The following is a 19,211-nucleotide window of genomic DNA, read 5'->3' as shown; positions in this document are numbered from 1 at the left end:
GCTTTAAATGAGTTCAAATGTAGCAGGAAAAAAGAGGAGTGGGGAGGAATGTCAATATGTCTATTAATAGATGTCTAATATTATTTTACACACTCCAAGTTATTCTACCTTTGTCCAGTTGTAATTTCAGAAATGGATGAACCTCCTCTGGGTAGTATGTCCTATCTACAAATGCTAAACAGATATCTTAGATATCCAATAATACCTCAAGCAGTGTAGGATATGGATAATTTTAAACTCAATTCCCATCCCTAAAGTCTCTTACCCAGCTAGCAAAAATTATGTCATTTGGAAAGGAAAGGGACAAGATAAACAGATATAATTTTTTTATATAGTTGTTTCTCAAGCTCTTAAAATTCCTTAGCCTTCAGTTAGCAGAATAACTGTGGGAATAAATAAATAAATAAATAAATACATAAATCTGTTAAAGACTAAATAAATAAATAAATAAATAAATAGGGAAAAAAGGATCATTTTCCTCGATTCATTCCACCAGTTTAAACATCTATGAATTAGATGTCTGCATTTTATAGAGGCACTTTGTGATTCCCTATAAGCAATGAAAACAGCAAATATCTCCTGGGAGTGACTCTTAATCTATCACAGATAGATAGACTGAGATGAGCTGAGTTCTGAAGGTGTCTATTTCTATTGACTATACAGAGAGCTTAAGATGATGATCTTGGAATATGACAGCTAATGTAATATTTCTAAATTATGACAGATTGATTTCATTCTTTATTACTTTTTCTATTCCTAGAGAAAAGTTTCCTGCATGGCAATAGTAACGTCAAGGCTATCAAAGCTATGTTCACTGGTGAATAGAAGCTGTCAGCTCTAAAGATGTAAAAGATTTCAAGGAATGATTTAAATTATCCAGAATTTGCAAAATATCTTTCTCATGTTTTTTCTGCAAAGGAAAATTCAAGCTCAATTATATATTTGTTATGATTTTAATTCATATGCTGATTGGTATACCTGTAAATTACTTCTTAAATCACACACAAATCTCCATAATGTTGGAAAATGAGGCTTGTTTTTAAATGAATGCTACAAAATTTTCTGTTTTCTTATTTTGCATTCACTTTAACACTGATTTTAATGAAGAAGTAAGTACAAGCCTCTTGTACCCAGAAATTGGTATAACTATAAATCTCATAAAAAGATGCAACTTTCTTTGCTTTTCTTCATGAATAGAATATAAATCTGTTCATATCTTCTGATTCTCTGATATGTCAAATATTGGTGCAGTGATGATTAAAAAAAAAAAAAACAACAAAAAAAACTAATAAAAAACTAATTAAAACAAACAAACAAACAAACAAAAAACTATTCTGCTACAGGCAGAAGAAAACTATTGCCACAGGACTTGTCTTTAAAATCCTATGAACCAACATTAACTTCAGCAACAGACAGCTGCTTGTTCATATGCAAAGAAAATAAGATAATGCTAGAGCAGATTTAGAAGAATTTGTCTTATGTAAATTATCCCCAAAATTATCCCCAACAGGACATGAGGGAATAAAGAATCCAGACAGATTGGAAAGAAGACAGTGATAGACACAAACAGAATCATACGTCATATGTGATAATTCTAAGGTTTTGCCTTACTCCACGCAGATTAGCGATGAAAAAACAAGATGAATGATTAATATGTATCTCAATGAAAAAATATATAAGTTCTCTGTTTAAAATACATTTCCCAGGGCTCTTCCTCAGCATGCTGAGAAAATAAAATAATATAGCAGTTTTCTATTTTTTTTTTTTCCTTTTTATTTTTTATTTTTTTTTTAGGTGGAAGCTTTTCCAGTATGAGCAATAGCAATACCTTGCCTACTGGTAAAATAGATATCTTGTTGGGATTTACTGGAAAGACTGTAATTGGCTCAAAAATATAAATTAAAAATGTCAACCTAATAGAAAGAATGAATAGAACCATCAAAGACAGGAAAAGTCTGTCTGTTCAATGGAATAGACCAGAAGAACTGCACTCTATTATTTCTTGTACAAATTGAGAGCTCCTCATTATTACAAATGTATCACATATCTTCCAAAGAAATAATGTTAGGAAAATGAGAATGGCAGAATATTCAATGTGGGAAAACAGTTGTTTTCACAAATTTGTGTTCTCGATTGTGTTACAGTGTCTTTTTCATGGAAAGACTGCAGGAATATATGTAAAAAGAACATTGGTTTGAAACAAAAACATTAAAAGTCAAAAGGTTGCAACAACGTATCCTTTGCTAAGAATGTTAGAAAATAATATAGAAAGGTGAAGTGATGCATTGGTTCTGAGTAGAATATAATTTATTCCTAGAAGGGTTTAGTTTTAACCATAAACAAAAGTAGCTTTTTAAAATTATAATAAGGAAAAAATATATATACTATATATATGTAAATATCCTAAGTATGGGAGTCAAAGAGATATGGCCAACCTCTTTCCAGTGGTCTGTGGGGACAAGACAAGGGAAAACAGCCATAAGCTGGAGGATAGGAAATTCTGCACCAATGCGCAGAGGAACTTTTTCACCATAAGGGTGATGGAGCACTGGAACAGGATGTGCAGAGGGGTTGTGTATTCTCCTCTGGAGATACTCAAGACTGTCCTGGATGCCTACCTGTGTAGCCTGCTCTAGGGGGCCTGCTTTGCAGGGGGTTGAACTTGATCTCTAGAGGTCCCTCCCATCAGTAATTCTGTGATTCTGTGAAACGACACCAGGAATTCAGAATTTAGTCAGAAAAGTAATAATTAAGCAAAGAGTTTTACCTGAATTCATTCATGTGAAAGGCATTTACGTATAGTTAGCAGGACACTAATAACTTAGAAGCCCAAACTAGAAAATATGAGCACAGGCAAATAGGAACTGAACACTATGCAAATTGCCGGATTTCTGAAGATTGGAGGTCTGTTTTATGACTCACCAGATTCCCCTGAGGTTATGAACAAGTTGCTACTCAAATCATATTTATCTGATATAGCTTTATTACTCTGTATCATTTATTCTGTAAATGAGTCCACATCACTTTCATGATTAAATTATATTGGTTCTTGCTTATCTTTACTACTCTTTTCTTATTTTTAACAGTTGATATTGTCTACAGTCTTTATACTTTGACTCAAGATTTGTATCCTTTATGTCAGACATTTTAATTCCTAAAAGAAAAATAAGTACAAATCATGTTAATTTTAGATAGCTAGAAAGGGAAACAGATTTTAGGAAAAATTAAACACTTATTTGGATACATCCTTATAAAAATAACTATCCTAGACCTAGCATATAGTCACATATGATGCATAACACCTTGTAAATTGCATGCACATGGACTCCCTTTGTATTCAATTAAGTTAGATTAATACAGAGCATAGGCAAAAAGTCCGTGTGTTCTATCAAGCACTGCCTAGAGCTAGCTGAAGGAAATGCTCAGTATTGATGAATGTCCTTCAGTAGACACTGAACTGAATAAAACCATTTACAGCCAGTATTGTTAGCCATCATTTATTTTACAGAGCTGCTAATATGTTGTTTTCAGAAATGTGAAACCTGGGTTCCAATTTCCTCTAGAATCTAGTGAAGATTCAGCTGCTCTAAACTCCAGGAAATGTTCTGCCCATAACATATTCTCTCATTTCCTCTGCTTGAGTCTTTGTCACTGTATAGTCAGGAATACAGGAGTCATACAGAATGAGTGGACTGACACATCTGTTGCCTACCAGTTAAGATATTTATTTGTTTGGGAACAAAGATCCCTAGGGTCAATAAAACATCTCTCCACATATTTTCATCTAGCCTATTGCAACATAAAGACATAAAAGAGAGATTTAGTGTGCTACCTTTAACTATTCCACTGAACTAGAATGTCTTATATAACAAAATACAGATGTTTTCTTGAGAATGAAGTCCAAATAGAAGGCCATGAAAAAAGTAGAAAGAGTTTGGAAGAGAATATAAACAGCCTTGCATAATGATAACTATATGAATCATGAAGTGAGTCACTACGCTGGGTGCTCCACATTAAGAACAGGTTGATAGTTTTCATATCTCTATTCTTAAAAAGCCACGACAGTGCATTTTCTCTCATTTGTATTTCTACACATTTTAATCAAGGTAATTATCCAGCAATGGGAAATTACCCTCCTCCACATATATAGAAACTTGTTGAAGCCAAACAATAAAAGTGTAGGTTTTCTTTCGTAAAGTGAAGGCACATTCAAGGCACTATTTCTCTTTCCTTCTCCTTTTCCTTTTCCTTTTCCTTTTCCTTTTCCTTTTCCTTTTCCTTTTCCTTTTCCTTTTCCTTTTCCTTTTCCTTTTCCTTTTCCTTTTCCTTTTCCTTTTCTTTTCCTTTTCCTTTTTCCCCTCCCTTCTCTTCTTATTTTTATTTTCTTAATCTCTAAATCCATCTTAACTATGGATCTTAACTGTAGATCATATAATCATAGAATCACTCAGGTTGGAAAAGACCTTAAGATCATCAAGTCCAACCATGGCCTAACCATACTATCCTAACAACTCGCTGCTAGATCATGTCCCTGAGCACCATATCCAAACAGATCCAGGGATGATGGCTCAAACACCTCCCTGGGGAGCCTATTCCAGTGCTTAACAACCCTTTCCATGAAAAAGTGCTTTTCCTGATATCCAGCCTAAACTACCCAAGGTGCAATTTAAGTCCATTTCCCCTCATCCTGTCATCTGTCACCAGTGATAAGTGACCAATGCTGCTCTCGCTGTAAGCACCTTTCAGATACTGGAAGAGAGCAACAAGGTTTCCGTTCAGCCTCTTCTTCCCCAGACTTAACAGCCCAAGTTCCCTCAATCTCTTCTCATAGGGCATATTCTCCAAGACCTTCACAAGCTTTGTTGCCCTTCTTTGCACCTGCTGCAGCACCTCAATGTCCTTTTTGTACTGAGGTGCCCAAAACTGAACACAGTACTCCAGGTGAGGCTTCACTGTTGCTGAGTACAGGGTCAGGATTATTTTCCTAGTCCTGCTCACCACATCATTCCTGATAGAAGCCAGGATACCATTGGCCTTCTTGGCAACCTGGTCACACTGCTGGTTCATATAAAGCCAACTGTCCATCAGTACACCAAGGTCCCTTTCCATCAGGCAGCTTTCCAGCCACTCATTCCCAAGTCCGTAGGGTTGCTTGGGGTGGTTGCAAACAAAATGCAGGATCCGACACTTGGCTTTATTGAAACTCATACAGTTTGCCTTGCCCATCAATCCAGACTATCCAGGTCCTTCTGTAGTGCCATTTTTCCCCTCAGGCAGACCAACACTCCCTCACAACTTGGTGTCATCTGAAAACTTACTGAGGGTGAACTCAGGCCCCTCATCATGATCATTCATAAAAATGTTAAATAGAAGCAGCCACAGTAACAAGCCCTGGCAGGCACCACTCCTGACTTATGGATTTAAGTCCATTGACCATAACTCTTTCAGCCTGGCCATCCTACCTGTGTTTCATCCAGCAGAGCATACACCCATCCAAACCATGGGCAGCCAGCTTTTCCATTAGGATGTTGTGGGGGACAGTGTCAAGGGCCTTACTGAAGTAGGTAGCCAACATCAACATCATTATCCTCATCCACTAAGCAGCTCACCTTGTCGTAGAATGAAATCGGATTTGTCAGACAGGATTTACCATTCATAAACCATGCTGACTGGGCCTGATCCCATGGTTGACCTTTACAAAGTCCATGATGGCACCTGAGACTATATATGCCATAACCTTCCCTGGGTACAGATAGGTCTGTAGCTACCAAGATCATTTTTCCAGCCCTTTTTGATGATGGGCATCACATTCGCCATTCTCCAGTCTGCTGGGACATCCTCAGTTTGCAAAGACTGTTGAAGAGTGATGGAGAGTGGCTTGTAACCACATCTGCCAACTGCCTCGACACTCTAGGGTGCAGTCCGTCTGGCCCCATGGACTTGTGAGCATCCAGCTTCCAGAGCAGGTTCTTAATAATGTCATCATGGATCACACAGGGCTTATTCTGTTTCCCATACCTATCTACCAGCTCAAGGTGCTGTGTTCCCAGGGAATAACAAGTCTTACTATCCTTATCCTGATTCTTGGTCACCAGGTTGCCCTTGGCATCCAACAGGGGATGGAGATTCTCTATAGGTCTCCTATTACTGGTGATGTATTTACAAAAATATTTATTGTTGTCTTTCATCATAGTGGCCTAGTTCAGTTCTAGCTGGACTTTTGCTTTTCTAATTTTCTCCCTGAACAGCTTCATTATGTACCTGTAATCATAAGTAGCTCTCCAGAGACTATAAACTTTCCTTTTGCTCTTGAGTTCCAGCCAAAGTTCTCTGTTCACCCAATCTAGTCTCCTTGCCCATTGGCTCATCTTCCATGTCCTGGGGATGGTCACCTCCTGCACCATTAAAATTACTTCCTTAAAGCATTTCCAGCCTTCCTGGGCTCCCATGCTCTCCAGAACTACTTTCTAGGGGGCTCTCTCAACCATGGTCTGAAAGAGACCAAATCCTGCCCTCCAGAGGCCCCCTGGGGTTTCATAAATCCAGCAGATGTCTGGGAAGTTGAATGAACCATCTCAACTTCCATCTTAAGATCTCTTTCCACTGTTGGGAGAAGCTATTCCTATTGGTGCCTGGTCTCATGCAAACAGAGCAGAGGTCAGAAAATGCAAATCCCTGCCAGGCACACCAGGCTTGGAGCCAGGTATTAATCCATTGGCCCATCATATTTTCTTCCCCATAACTGGAGGGATAGAGGAGAACACAACTTGTGCTCCCAAACCCTTTACCTGTCTCCCTGAGGCTCTGAACACCTTTTTCATTGTCTTTGGGGAATTTCTTCCTATACCATTGCTGCCAACCTGAAATAACAATAGGGGATAGTAAACTGAGGACCAAACTAGGGAAGGAAGTTTCTTCCTCTTATGTTTGACCCTGGCTCCCAGGAAGCAGCAGACCTCCCTGTGTAGAGAGTCTGGTCTACATGTTGGCTCTTCTGCTCCCTTTGTCAGAGAATTACCTCTCTGATCATTGTTGCCCGTTTTAAACTAGGCCACTCTGTGATTCTATGATTTGACATCCAGAATATATTATAAAATGTTGTCTTCACTGAGGAAATATATCTGTGCTAAAACACATGGATATCCGATAAAAACCCACATATTTCCTTATCACTGTCATCCATTTCCTTACAGAATTTTGAAGTTTTTACAGTAAGAGGAATTATCTTGAGATAATGAGGAAAAAGTTCAAATTCTACCTCAGTCTACTTTTGTTTCTAGGACATATTCTTTAGAATGGACTTTGGGGAGTGAAAGAAGTTATATGATAGTAAGTAGCTGTTCATACTCTGGGAAGCAGAGATAATACATAGCTGATAAAAGTTAAAATATTTTAGCAATCCCAAATGAGCTCCCAGCACTTATATTCTGTCTTGCTAGTGTTCTGATAAAAGCAAGAAAGATATTTCATTTTGTACTCCTTTATCATAGAAGTAATTTATGATGCTTTGCAACTTGTATTTTGTCACCTATATTCTGCACTCCTATTTTCTTCTTTCCCCTACCTTTCCACCTGGGAGTACTTCTGACATACATCACTGTAACAGGCTTCATGAGGATTAGCACTACTAACCTTAATTAGCTTTTTCATTTTATACTTTATTAATCCAAAAATCCATAAGTTATTATTTTTTAATTATTATAAATTATGTTACTTTTTATTACTATTTTCACTGGTTTCCCTGTTTTATTTTTATTTAATGTAATTAAAAAAATATCAGTACCTCAGCTTTCTAATCATTATTACCTTTTTTTTTCATGTAATACATTTTTAGGCAGAAATGAAACTCTATTTCACAGGAGCAACGTTTTTTTTCTATAGATTTTCACTGAACCAGAATAGGTATCTTCTGGTATGACTGGACAGGATGATGAGTAGAGCTGTATGAAGTGCTAATGAACAGCAAACATAAAAAGGAAATTGGCAGTCAGTGAAAATGACAAAAAGCCTATTTATAAAATGCAGCAGTGATGAAGTTCTATGACTTTTGGAATCTGCTGAATTCTATGGCTCAGTCTGCATTATTATTCCCATTTCTTCCTCTTCAGTCACATTTTGCATCTAAAATGGAGTGCAGTGTTTCTACACAGTGCTGTCTTTCCACCTGTTACAGAAAATAAATGGTGACTAGATGAAATACATACTTTGCTCAGAATGATCACAGACAAATGGACCAGGACAGTGGAGTTTGTGACCCAAAGTATCCCATGAGGGTAGGACATCAGACCCATCAGATATGCCTCATGAGTAACAAAATTAGTAGCAGAATAAGACTAGAAAGAAAGGTAAACTTCAACATCAAAACAAGCAAACAAACAAAAACAAATCAACAAAATCAAACCAATAAATAAACAAGCTTCAGGAAAAAAAAAATGTAGATTAAGATATTTATGAGTAACTTAAGGGCTCATATATGTATTTATGTATGTGTATGTTCATATATACAAGACAAAATCCAATTGAATGTAGTAATAAGAGGATATATAGAAATGCAAATTTAGCTGTAATACAAGAGCTCATTAGCAGTAACAAGTTTAGAATCATCATATTTTCCACAGGATGTGGTATAGCACTGACTCTTGAGGAGAAGACAAGTCAAGGCAATTGAGTCAGAGTACAAAGCCAGTGGACAGGTAAAAGTGAGACTGATACAACACTTCTACGCTATTGTGTTGCTTCTATTCTTTGTTTTATTTTGCATTGTTTTCAGTTTGTACTTACGATAATTTATGTCAGTTTAAAGTAACCCTTGATTTTATTTATTTTTTTTACCTTACAGATATGTACTTCTCAGTGATGAGTACAGAAACTGGCCTTAATATGTTCATATGAATCTACCTCTACAATACCTCTAGCAGAGTTATCTTGTAATTATAAGTTAATGGTGAATGTATAATAATAAACAATAGACAAATAAATGACCCACTACATCATTATCTCAATTTTGTAATGAATTACATGGTTTACAGAGAGTCTTTATTGTTTGTTGTTATTTATTATTATTGTTTATTGATAAACACAGTTGTCCAGTGTTCTTTTAGGATGCACAGTAAAGCTAACAGTAAAAACAAACAAAGCCACACAGACCAATCAAGAAAGGAAATAAACAACAACCCCCAAACAAACAAACAAAAACAAGCAGATATTCAAACACTTTATTGAATGTATTCAAGGAATACACAACATATTAACTGTTAATTAATCACTGTTGGAGAATAACAATCCTTCAGAAGGAAAATCAGATTCCTTCTTGGAAATGATAATAATAATAATAATATTAATGATAAGGCAATTCAAATAGGTGTCAGTTTAAGAATGTACTAGAATACGATTGTAATTTACAATGTATAATTTTAAAGAAAGTTTGTATTTTGTACAAATAATCAACTTTGTTCAAGAATCATCCTGCTACAGGAGTCAAAGCAATTTTACAATACCATCAACACTCTGTGTACTATGAATCTACACATCCATTTCTGTATGTGAACAAGCACAGAGTTTATGATTTCTAAGAGTGTTCAATAGTCCAAATGAAAATGTTCCATGTGCGTAAGGTATGAAATTGTTCAGAAAATAACAAACAACAACAAAACAAAGCAAACAAACAAAAATAATGATTTTTTTTCCACTGAAAAGATAAAACTTAAAAAATATATATTTTTAATAGTACATAGGGTATCAAAGTCAAGCTCTGATTCCATCGCTTTCTTTATAATATACAGGTAGATAAGAACTAGAGGAAACTATTTTTTTCTCTAGCAGACTTCACAATTAAAAATACCTGCTTGGCCTTGCAAGGCAAATTGTCTTGTATATTGCAACAAATCAAAGCAGTCTTTTAGTCCAAATATAACACTTTATAAAGTGGTAAAGATTCCATCTGTGACTTTGATTTGCTCTCTTCTAGAACAATCTGTTATTACTTCAATTAAGCATATTGCTTATTCTTACTCAAAATCTTTGCATAAAGCAGTTCTGTGAGTTAATTTATGCACAAACGTGCATGTGAATGCATGTGCACACAAACTCACTTGCACACATTTATTCACTTTATCACATCTACAAATAAAAACCAACATTAATTTAGATAATTATTTATTCTACAGTGTAGATGTCACACATATGTTTTTCACAGAATCAGAAGGGCTAGAAGGAACCTCAAAGATAATCTAGTTCCAACTCTGCTATAGACCGGGTTCCCATCCACTAGGTCAGGCAGTCCAGGTGTCAGCGGTTTACGGGCTGGTCTGGCACAGTTCCGTGACAAGTGGGGCAGAGGGATTTCATAAAATCCACACCTCCAGAAAAAGGAAACTGGACCCCAAAATAATTAAAAGCACAGCAACAAACTGAGGAGAGACTGTCCAAACAGCTGAAGGCCTTACACTGATACTGACATAATGCCCACAATTGGGACGGGCAGTGGCGAGGAGAGGTGAAGGAGAGGAGTACTGAGACAAAAAAGCCAGTCAGGTGACCTTGCCAGGAGTTATATTTCCTCTCTGACTGCAAAGTCCCCTGGGGAATGTAGTTCTTCTTCTCCTCTGGGCAGGTACCCAGAACTGGAGCATTAACACTTTAACTCCCAGTGCATTACATGATGTTATGATGTGGAATACCAGTAACCAAAAATCATCAAACCATGACACCAGGGCCCCATCCAACCTTATTTTGAACAGCTCCATAGGTGGGGCATTCACAGTTTATCTGGGTAGTCTGTTCCATTGCCTTGCTACCCCCTGAGTAAAGAATTGTGTATTAACATTAATCTAAATCTCTCCTCTTTTAACCTAAAACCATTTTATGATTCCTTTCCTTGACTTTCACAGACTCACACAGTGGTTTGGGTTCAAAGAGACCTTAAATGTAATCTAGATCTATATCCTCTGGCAAGGGGAAAGGGCATCTTTCACTATATCAAGTTGGTAAAAGAAAGCCCCAGCTAAGCTGGCCTTGAATACCTCCAGAAATGGGGTATCTGTAACTTGTCAGGGCAATCAGTTGCAGCACCTTTTATGACCAACATATTAAATTTTCATTCAATATTCAGCAATTACAAGGTTAGAAAAAGGTTAGAAATAAAGTTGGGACTTTTTTTCTTCTCATGTGCTTTCAAGTTGAACTGTTTTTACTGAGGCTTCCAGAGACAAGAAGATCAAAGTCTCTGAAGTATGTAAGATGCAAAAGTGTTCCAAGAATATATTTTTGAGAAAAAACAAGTATTGAATAGTTGATGTTAGAATGATATTGAAAATGTGAAATGTGACCTTTTTGTAATTGAGAATGTCAGTTCTGAAGATTTTTTATATCAGTATATATTCATTTGCTTTTTTTTTTTGTTTGTGTGTGTTTTGTTTGTTTGTTTGTTTGTTTTCCTGTAAAATGCATACTTCTGATAACATTAGGACAAATTGCACTTGTAGTATAATGTTAAAATTAGTTACTCGTATCCAATATAAGAAGAAAAAAATTGATATATATTTTTTTACTAAATTATGCATACATCTATATATATTTGCACTTGTGATTTAGAACACAATTTAGAGACAAATCAGTTGCAGAAGTGTAAAGGAGGTTATACTTTGGTTTGAGAAACTTCTATCACTGGCTTTGATTTGCAAAATATAAACCAAACAGAACTGTTTCAATTTGTGAATTTGCAAGAATATCAGTTAAATTAGGGGTAAAAACATAATTCTGCCTCAGTCAATATGTCACTGTTCAATCACATTACTATAATAAAAGATTTATCTACTGTCTTTTATTTCACTTTTGAAGATGGGAAAAGGATGAACCAAAAGGATTAGGGTACAGTAATTAATGAGATGTAATAAATGGCCTGACAATTTTTTCACCTTTCCTAGAATAGTTAGTAACTTTAGCATGGATTTATTACATTTCTGGGCATACTAAACTGTCTGGAAAGCCAAATAGGCTTTTGGTTGAACTGACAAGCCTTCACAATGAGAACAGTTTATCCTGACTGCATCCACACTAGAGATGTTTTGTCTATAACCTACTCAGGTGTTTCTGAAGAAGCCTTTTCTCCATGTCTGTCCTATATTCGGGCCTTCCTACTTTTGCTAGTTTACATTAGTGTAACCTCCAGAGATAATGCTAGAACAAACTCAAGAATAACTCAGAAGCTAGAATGTTTGAATCTTATTTATTGGTTCACTTGGAATTCTGGATAGTTAATATTCTTGGTTAAGGCATCAGAAAGACAGGTTACTTAAGAGCATTAACATCACAACACATATAAATAACATGGTCCTTATCATGGGCTTAAGTACTTAAATCATAGTTCTGCTACTGAAGTAGGTAGCATTTCAACCATCTTAAACAATGTTTTCATTAAAAGGCAATCATTCAGAATTTGATAGACTTGTTATATCTACTACATATTGAATCATTCTAATTCTTATTTCCAGACTTATAGTCTTATATTAGTGTAAACCATCCAAATGTGAAAAATAAAGTTCAGAATACATAAATAAATAAATAAATAAATAAATAAAAATTAATTATGATACTGAAATTGTCACATGACAAGGAAGGAAAAAGCTAATAATGCGAGGAGTTTAAAGAAGTATGTGTTTCCAATAGAGAATGCTAACTAGAATAATGGAGTTACATTTATTCATGATAGTTAACCAAGAACTGAAATCAATCAATCAATCAAACAAACAAACATACATAAAGAAATTGAAAAAATAGAGTGAAGTTAACTAACCTTATTGAGAAACTACACATTTAAAAATATCTTTTTAGTGTGGTGTGAAGGTATTCTTTCAGCAAGGAGACGGAACATCAGCAAAAGTGAATGAAATGTTAATTCCAGTTTCCTCCACAGTCTGACAGAAGTCCCAAAAGAGAGCAGGCCCAGAAGGAGAGCAGGCCACCTCTTTCAGGTATAAAGGCTGGATGTGTCTCTGAGCAGCCTGGTGTAGTGATTGGCATCCTTGCCTGTGACAGGGACATTGAAATTGATTTTTGAGGGCCTTTTCAACCCAGACGATTCTGTGATTCTATGATTAATGCTTAGTATCTCTAATAATATAAAACATATTATACAAGGGATATTTTGATTGATTTTTTGTTGTTGTTGTTGTTTTGTTGTTTTGTTTTGTTTTCCAAACAAGATAAAATAGAACTAATAGATATCAAATTAAAAATTAAAACAGGACAAAACAATGCATTTCACATAACACTATACTCAGTAGTGGAATGCATAGATAAATGTTTGTGATATACCAGACATTTTGTTCTAGTGTAAAAACAAATATAAGTTTTGGAACTTATAATGTAAGCTAAATCTGAGATGGTCATCTCAATTTTTGCGGTTTCTTTAACCTGCCCAGCAAAGTGTCTGTTTCTCTCTGTAGACTACCAAGGTCGTCCAAGAACATAGCTGAAATGTAGATCTGCATATCTAGATTGCAGGCATTTAAAATTGGTTGACATGCATTATACTAAGACACTGCTTCTTTACTAAAAATTCAAACTCACTAATCTCTGGAAGCAGGTGGTAGATATAAGGGAAATAAAAATTTACATATTTACTTTTGTTTAGGCTTCTATATTTTCTATTTTCAGAGACAGTATAATGTTCTAGGTGAAACTTCTATTCAGCTGAGCCCTTTCTTGTTATTCTTGGAACAGTTGTTGAAATCTCTAGTCCACAATGAAAGCGAATTTGGTTATTGGGAGCAACAGATTTCAAGGATAATAGGAACAATGAAAATGTGATATTTAAGCACTACAGTGTCAGTGTTTGAAGATTCTAATTTTCACATGTTCTTTTTAATGCATCCTGCCTGTATAGTTGCATTTGGTTCAATGTGTGATAGCAAATCTGAGCATAATATACTGTTTTACCATAGCTAGTTATGTCTGCACAAACTGTAAGACTAAGGTGAACATAGAAAGTCTTTCTGTAGATATTCATTTTACAGTTGACAGCAGACAGTATGTTTCAATATGTTTTAAGCATAATTCATGAAGGTATCATAAGGCATTCAAGCATGATGCTGTATATACATCCATTCAGAAAACACATTGGTAGGAATAGATGTACACATTTCCTAATTATAACACCTTTGGTTGGCATTTCTGAGTCTAATCACTAATATCCTACACAGAAATAACTGTATTTCCGACTTAACTGTTTATCTCCTGGGAATTCTGAATGGCTGCTGTGGATACACAGTTTAAGATCATAGCACAAATTCAATGAATTCATCGTACTGATGCACTGGAGATTAATCCTGTGAATTTGGCTTGTTCAGGCATAGTAACATGAATGCTCTTTCAACACATTACATGACATGTAGAACTGACTTGCAGTTCTCCAGAATGTTTCACAATTTTAGCATATCCTCTATTTCAGCCTCACTGTTCGGGAAGTTATATGGCACATGCATGAATGGCATGAGCCCATACTTTTCGTAGAGTTTTCTAGGAAGAAATATGAAAGCCCCAGGTATGTATCCTTGTGAGCTGCTTGCGATCACCCATAAACGTTCTCCATTCTATGGTTTATGGTTGCTTCTGAGCTTGATTTCACCTTTTGTAAGACTATTCAAATGCAGTCTTTTCTATTAATAATTCATACACCTGATATTCACTGCTTTTAATTACTATTATGGCAATATTTCCATTCTTTTTCTGTTCAGCAGTAATTGGTCTGTATTATAATATAATTTTCACTTTCTAAATCCCCTGTCTTATTAGAATACAGTAAACTAATTTAACCTCCTTTCAGTAGAACGGTCTTAATAGTAAGAAAAATATCTTTAGTGTTGGAAACTCAAGTTTAAGATTTAGATATAAAAAATGTTACAACTGGGCACCTCATTCACCCACTAAAATGATAAAGCTGCATTTAAACTTAAAAAAATGCATACACAACAGATTGTTGCTATGGTAGTAATGCTGTTCTTCCTCGACAAATCTTTCCCTTGATGCTAGGATGTTGTTTGTTTGCAGTTCCTTCTGTTCCTTTGTCATTTCTTGGCTATACATCATGGTTTAAAATAAATAAATAAATAAATAAATAATGAAGATTTCCAATGGAATGAAACAAATATATATACACAGTGCACTGTACTTTCATTAGGAATTGTGTTGACAATGAGAAGTCCTATCTGCTTATATCTAGTCACATAAAATTGGTTTATATATAGAACAATTTTGTTGTCCATTAAGAGATTTTTTTCAGTTCTCCTATAATCATTTTTTTTTTGCTGAAGACCATAAATAAATCTTTCAATTTCTCAGATCAATCTCAAACTAGTAACACTGTGCAATCACAAAACATGCTACAAATACAGATGAGGAGGATAGGATAGCTACTGTGAAAATTGTCACAACAGACATAATCTTCCTCTCTTTTTCCTCGATCCTTTCACAAGACAGAAGATTCTTCTTAAAGCACTGTTTACTTACAGTTTATGCATATGATTTAGGAGTTTAGCCTACAGGGTGCTTTTCTGGGATGAACACAGCTTTTCTCAACAGGTAACCACAGAGGTGCTATAGTCCCCAGTTGCCTTGCCCAGGTCTCTGTCTTTGTGCAGGACTGTGCTCCAACCATATCAGGACATGAACTCTACCATTATAAGTCTTGATCGCCATGATCTTTAGCAGTCAAAATCAAAGAATCTGAAAGAGATCACTTTTTATTAAGCATTTTAACTTTAGCTGATCAGCATGAGATAAAATGAGCACTCACAACATGTAACAACTTCTAAATAACACTGAAAAATAATTTAAAGATACATTACCTCAGACTGCCTTTCCTATATGCCTTGTCTCACTCATTGCCTTTTCAGGGAGGTGGATAATTTTCTATCCCCTGAGTCGCAGCTCCCCTAGTCAGATGGGGTCACTTCTGCTATGGAGTCATCCAAGACTCAGAGGAATAATACACATCAATTTATTGAGAGCCTTCTATTAAACAACTAATAATCTACTTGGAGGTAAAATTGGTTAATTGGCTAATTATGATTTATGAGCCTTACATGTTAGACAACACTAGGCAATGGCTACTATACAGAGTAAAAGAATAAAAGAAGAGAAAAGATAAAAAATAGGGAAAGAGAGACAGACAGACAGACATACAAACACAGCAAAACAAAGTGGTTCACCAATCCTCGATCCAGCAGTATCTTGGTGTCACCTGCTGGTCTCCAGTAGTGGTTGGTCGTCCAAGACTGTATTGCTCCATTGAAAACTAAGATGGCATACAGAACTCTTACTTTTAGATCAAAGTTGTTGAGCCTGCTCTTTTGGAGTGACAGCTTCTGGCATTAGGATCTCAGCAGGAAATCCCTTTTCCCACCTTTCAGGCCTTGCCAATTTAAATCAGCAGATAAAAGGAAGAAGGAAGACAACAGGTTTTATCTTGCCTTCACAGGATACAGTGGTACCATCCCCCAGTCTCCTGTATCAAGCGGGAGTCTTTAGCTCCCAAGTCAGGTCTTCAGTCAATAAACTTTCCCGGGCCTTCCCTTTTGAAGGCAAACGGCTCCAGAGAAATACATTCAAATATAAAACTGTTCACAAAATGATGTTGATTGCCTCATGTTCATTTCAGATGTTCCCTTACCAGTCTCAGACACTACAGTAAAGAAATTACAAAAATAGATTCCTACAAACATACAAACAACAGCACTATTAAAAAATAAATGCATCAAAGAGCTATGCTGACATTTTTGACATGCTGAGTAACAAAACTGTCTATTAGGCTACAGGTACATAATCATTTTTAAAAAGAATAGTCACAAGCCATTACCTAAAAAGCCTGACATAATAACAGGTGTGCATTAATACCCAGTCTCAATCCTAGTCTCTGTTTGACCACGGATTAATCTCTTTTATTTCAGAGATATTTTACAATTAAATGGTAAGAAAACATCTTTACCTGCAAACATGGTTTATGAAATCAATATAACTTGTTATCAGATGGTAGTATGATAATTTGTTCTGGTTTGTTTACCTCCTGAGGTTTACCTAATGTAGCTGGCTTGGCTACTGCCTTGAAAAAAAACTGCCAATATATCTTGAAGTTATCTGTCTTCAGCAGATAACTTCTAACTGTGCCATTTTTTTTTGAGAAGCTGTTCTTTCTCTGTAAGCCTCTCTGAATTATTTTTTATGTGCTCTAATCAAAATCTGTTTTCTTGGCAGGGATTTACAATTGAAACTTCATGTTACTTCATATTTGTATTACTCAGATTATTTTTCTTTCAGTTATGTTTTCTACTTTTTATTTATTTATTTGTTCATTCATTTAATATCTCTTTACTCCACGTTCTATTTTAAGAATGCTCTGCATACTTACATGGACAAAAGCTACAACAGGACCTCAATGGAGAGGCATGGTTGCTCAGAGTTAACAGAAAATTTGTGAAACACCTGAATGATCAGTTTTTACTAGAACAGCTGCTTCTGCTTTTCTTTTTCACAGATGCTTCTGGATTTGGGGTGAACTTCTCTTTGAGTCTTCTTTATTCAGATTTACAAGTTTAATCCAGAATAAAGTGGCTCACTGACGCCTGATAAAAATGACAAGAAAATACTCCTTACACTTTTAGGTCCAGATCCGACTTTGTGGGAATACTAGATTCTTCTCTGGATAGCGTAAAGATTAATATGAGCTAATAAATTAAGAGAATTAAACAGAATTAAGAATATTAGAGAATTAATTAAACAGAATTAAGTTCAGTTTCTTCCATTTTGGATAAATTGTAATTTTTTTCTTGACAATAAAAATTCAAAACTGAATAATTTTTTGAGCCTTTTGTTGATTTCAGTAATTATGTAAGTCAGTAACAACAAATTGCTTATGCTTTCTTATTCCTAGTGGTTTGGAATAAACTCTTAAATGAAGAAAAGATGACTCAAGTTGGTTGTTTTGTGACTTTCACTTCTATTCCAAGTATTTTTTTTCTGAAAATATTGAATGCTTCAACATCATGGCAGAATCCATACACATTTTAAGGAGCCCTTCTTAACTCTTTTGAGTGATGACTCACTTATTCTTGTAGTTGTCGAAGGCTTTTATTGCTTTTTGATGAAGTACTTAAATATACGTAAAAAAACAATACAAAAACCAAGTATTTTGAATTCTTTTGTACTCACTGTTGTGTAAGAATTACAAGTTTTCCTGCTAATCAAAATTTCTTAAGCATTTCTTCTACAGAACATCAGTTTGTATGAAAGGCTGATTCAGGCACTTTCATGTTATGCAACAAAATGCACTCACTTTCCATGTGATTCAACACATTCATTTAATGTTCCCAATGGAAATATTAGATTTGATTATACCTTTAGTAATAGACTAAGATCAAAGCAAATTTCAAAAAAAAAAAAAAAAAACAGGAAAAAAAAAAAAGAGAGGAATTTCAAGATGGGCTTACAATGATCTCATAGTTAAGTTTTCACTGTATGGAATGACTATCATGTATTCATTTATCAAACAAATTCAAGAGATTTGCCAGGATTTGTTCATTCAGATACATATCACTATCAGAAAGCAGATACCATGCTGTACCAGAAGCTTTAAGTTGGATATTACAGCAAATATGCGGGCAAAGTAAAACATAACATGAACCTCAAATTTGTCTTCCAGAAAATGTGAAGCAGCAGTTGTCTCACTCCAATTTATAGGAGGGAGGCAAGATTCTTTGATATGTGTATACCTAGTATGAGATTAAGAAACAATGGTTCAAATGTTGGTCCAACCAGTTTATTAAAAGTCCAGCCATTTAGGGAGATGGGGAAGGGAAGGCAGGTGATAGGAAAGGTAGGAAATATAAGCAAGGAGTCTCTGTAGAGAGCAAAAGAGATAGTCACCACTGTGGGTCCAGCGAGGTACACAGTAGGTCCGTTGATCTCAGGAACTCGTCTGATCACCGCGGGGGATGGGGGAGCCAGAAAGCTCTACAGCAAGCCGGCCTCAGGGGTTCTTCTGAAGAGGTTTTCCCCTCAGGGAACTCTCCATCAAAGGTGTCTTTGGGAGTTTGTCTACAAAGTCCCTAGTTTAGGAAGGGCCTTTTATCCCCCATTTCTGTGGTGTTTTTTTTTTTGTTTGTTTGTTTGTTTGTTTGTAGTTTTTTTTTTTCCTTCGTTTAGTGTGACATACCTGG

General features: G+C 35.5%; 1 long non-coding RNA gene across 4 annotated transcripts in view; it reads left to right on the top strand.

The window, feature by feature from the left end:
• LOC107308029 (uncharacterized) overlaps nucleotides 1–17,850 on the top strand; it is a 56,858-nt gene extending 39,008 nt beyond the window's left edge. For 2 of the 4 annotated variants that reach the window (XR_014948263.1, XR_014948258.1), the window contains one exon: nucleotides 17,531–17,850. This is a non-coding gene — a long non-coding RNA (uncharacterized LOC107308029). Of the gene's footprint in view, nucleotides 1–8,839; nucleotides 9,003–17,530 lie in introns of those variants that run through there. The other 2 variants (XR_014948259.1, XR_014948257.1) reach the window with 1 other exon arrangement.
• The last annotated feature ends 1,361 nt before the right edge of the window (nucleotides 17,851–19,211 follow it).

Source organism: Coturnix japonica, chromosome 1 (assembly GCF_054131305.1).
Source record: "Coturnix japonica strain WE chromosome 1, WE-NBRP24, whole genome shotgun sequence".
NCBI classification, from domain to species: domain Eukaryota; kingdom Metazoa; phylum Chordata; class Aves; order Galliformes; family Phasianidae; genus Coturnix; species Coturnix japonica.
This window is presented reverse-complemented; position numbering and strand designations above follow the sequence as displayed.